Source organism: Siniperca chuatsi, linkage group LG12, assembly GCF_020085105.1.
Source record: "Siniperca chuatsi isolate FFG_IHB_CAS linkage group LG12, ASM2008510v1, whole genome shotgun sequence".
Classification (NCBI taxonomy): domain Eukaryota; kingdom Metazoa; phylum Chordata; class Actinopteri; order Centrarchiformes; family Sinipercidae; genus Siniperca; species Siniperca chuatsi.
In genome coordinates, this window is record NC_058053.1 from 24,524,044 (window position 1) to 24,528,048 (window position 4,005).

A 4,005-nucleotide genomic window follows, 5' to 3' on the forward strand; every position below is an offset into this window, starting at 1 on the left:
CAGTCTGGTGACTCTAGAAGTGGCACACTGAGATTACTCAGTAGACAATAGTTACTGTTGTCATCTGGTTTGTTTATTTGGCTAAACATTACAGAAAAAGACTGAAGATCATAAATAGCAAATGCAGACAGAGGAAGTGTTTGGACTTAAAGAGAATGGTAGAGGACCAACACCTCAGAAGGTACTGAAGACTTGAGACTGATGTCCAAAACTGGGACATTTAAGCTTGTATACTGTATCTCTACAATTCAAATCCTCTGTATTGCACCAGAAAACATGTTTAGATATGTTTCACATTCACACATCACAGTTTCTTTTTCTTCTGCAAATGTGAAATCTAACATTTCCTCCCGCACAGCATCCTTTCTGTAAATATAAAGGTGAAAAGGTTGTACCGGGACGTGATGGTGAATTTGTGCTTTGAAATGGGGCTTTAAACAATCCTCCTCTTCACTTGGAAATGGAGCGGCACAATCCCACCTGATATCACATTTCAGTCTCTTTAGATGTTCGGTTGCTTTTTTCATTTTTGAAATTTTAAGCCAAATCACCATTCTGTTTTATGAGCAGACAGTAAATTAAACATTGCACACATACACTACTTTGAAGTACTTTATGATTTAAGTAAAAGAAAAAAAATCATCACTTAATATTTGCAAACATGTTTAAATACTCTGTTTGTAAAAATCTTACTAAATAAAGTTGACTGGTAAAATAAAGGTAAATAGTGCTCTGTAATATTACTATTTCTGCTACTACTATTATTACACAGCTTTTTTATTATATTTATTAGATTTATAACAGACACGTGATAGAAATCATGAACGTAAGCTGCAAATGGTACTTTATGAAGCATACAAGGAGTTCAAACAATGCCAAAGAGTTTAGTTATGTATCACAATTCTTCAGAAATGACAGATGAAATCCACAAGGGGGCATGTGAACTCACGAACTTGTGTTTTCTTCACAGTGTGTGGCTTCAATCATGTGGAGCCATCCAGCTGTCTCAACAGGTTGAATGTGCATAGGTAGACTTTCATACGCTTGTTTCCTGTATGAAATGGCTGTATTCTTATTGCACTGCATTTTTATGAACTATGATAACCTGGTTAAGGGCCCTATCTCTCTGTCTCTCTCTCTCTCTCTCTCTCTCTCTCTCTCACACACACACACACACACACACACACACACACACACACACACACACACACACACACACACACACACACACACACACACAAACAATTTCTCCCTCCTCGTCTCCTTGCAATTTTCCTGCTTGTGTCCAGTCTTCTTGACTGTTGTTGCTATGGCTGCTTTGACATAAAGTATGTTGGTGTTCAGGTTTGCTTTCTGTTGTTCTGCTGTCTAAAAATGTTCTAAAATAGATAGTAAATTATTGTTAATTACTGGTATATCCAGAAAGAAAAGAAAGACTGTTTTCATTCAAATCATCATCATATAAGGTAAGGTATAAGGTTCATCTAAATGAAATAATTAAGTCTTGCTCATGACAAAACATTTTTTTTTAAATCTTGGGATTATTTTAACAGTGCCACATTGTTTTGTGGAGGATTGTGTGATGCTTACTCATGTCTGCAGGATCCTAACATTCCTGCATGAATACTAGAAGTCACACAGATGCCTAGAACAAGCCCAGCTGCCCTTTTCTAACAGAATTACTGTTCTATCCCAAGTGAATTTGTCTGGTTGAGTCAGCTAATTGCATTGACTGAACTGTGAAGCACAACATGGCAGCACCAAAAACAGAAACTGTAACTAGTGTTAATGTATGCTGATGTGTACATCATTCACATCCTAATACAGTTGGACTGTAGGACATAATTTGGCCGAGAAATGAAACACCACCAGCTTGACAAATATTGATAGTGTGAGCTACTGAAGATGTGGGAGTAGCTGTGTGTCCAAGAACATTTCTGAATGACAAATTGGACGATCACCATATGCATCATGCTGGAAAGGAAACGATGGATTGAAATAGAATAGCAGGAAGCAAGTTCTTCCCAATCAGAGCTTCCACTCATCCTGTGATTGTGAAAAGATAACAGAATCAAATCAATACCGAATGCGCGCGCACACACACACACACACACACACACACACACACACGCAGCATCTCAGTGGGGATTTTCCCAGCTGTCATTTCTGCTGCCAGGACTTGCATCATCAGGTACCAGAAACCTCCAAAGCTTCTGAAAAGCTGCAGAGAGATGAGAGGATCACTGATAAAACTGAGAATATTCTGAATTGCCCACAAACCCAGAGACAAAAAGTGAAGGATAGAGCAGGAGGCTCTGTTGGAGGATGTATTCAGATCCTTTACTGAAGTAAAAATACTCCATTACAAGTCAAAGTCTTGCATTGGATTGCATTTACTTAAGTAAAAGTATGTAAGTATAATCAGGAAAATGTAGTTAAAGTATTAAAAGTGAAAGTGCTCAATGAAGAAAAATGGCCCCTATGACTGTTATACTGTTATATATCATTAGATTATTACAAAGGAAATATATTTTCTTCATACAGCCTGTGGGTATTTTCCTGCATATAGATTCAATCTGTCCATGTACCAATCATGCCTTAGCACTCCCTAATAGCAGCTACCTCTCACATCTCCCTTGGTAACTTTTTTCTGACTCCAGCAGTTGCAGACAGCACGTTATCTGAGTCATAACATGTTGTCACTCTGTGTTTAATTGGAGTATTACTTCAGAGAAAGCTGATTGCAGATTGGCTTTGATACTCTGCCCCCCCCCTCACCAACCCACCATCCAGACTGTCTTTGAGTAGCTTTGCAGGTGTGACACAGTGTCAGCTTTATTCAGAGCAAGGGCTGAACAGAGATGTGAGTCAGCTTTCTCATTTCTGTGCACTTCCCTTTGAGTCTGTAGAGCAGTTACCTCGATATATTTACTGAAGCAACTCAGGAACATTGTCACAATATTCATTCATTGTCCAGTTGTAATAGCTTAGCTGAGTACTGTGTACCATGTAGCACTGAGCTACATGGTACACAGCTACATGGTACATGAGTGTTGACTGCTGATTGCCCCTCGCAAATTGTAAAAAGATGTGCGAGTATTTCAGGTCTCTTGCATGCTCATGCATGGGTCGCGAAAAGGGAATTTGTTTTGAACATTAAAATGTGTTAAAATGAACGCAAGAGAAAATGATCTCATGTTGTAAATTGTAGGTTGCATGTTGCAAATTTGGTGAAATGCCCCCCCCCCAGGTCCTCTCACACAAGTCTTTTAGTTGTTCCAAAATGCAGGACGAAAACATTTGATGAGCTTTAAGTTTTTGTGCTTGGAGCCATTAGAACAGCCTGACGGAGGATCTATGAGTAGATGAAAGCACTGATATCTTTAAAGATAAACTTAAGATCTACCTCTCTGGCCTGGCTTTTGCTCAGAGTGTTTTATGGCTATTATTGGATTTTATCTTTTATTATTTACTTTTTAAATCCCCTGAAAACTTGGCTTCAAATCTTAAGTATTTATCTATAACAATGAATAAGCATGACAACTAAATAAGCAACAGTCACAGTAAAAACAAAAACAAAAACAAACACCTTTAGGAGTTATTTTTATTGTAAGTTTAACACTCAAAAACTGTGACCAAGCAACCTACCTACTGTCATTAGATTCTGAGTCAAATTCAAATAAGTTAAATCCTGATTAGTGCACTGGATTATGTGACATCACCATCATCATCATCATCATCAAAAAACAGAAATCACTCATGTGAAATGACCAAAGCTGTTGTAAAAAAGTGTGTTGATCTCATCACTTCTATGGTAAGAAGCAGGTTGAGAAAATAAGTTTTCAGCCTTTAAATGTTTTTTATTGTCTTTCATCTACTATATTTTATTGTTTTTATAATTTCATTTTTATCATTTACATCTTAATTATACATACTCACATGCATTAGTCTCCAATTATTTCACAGTTTATATACAGTTTATATGTCTTATTATCAGCTTGTCAG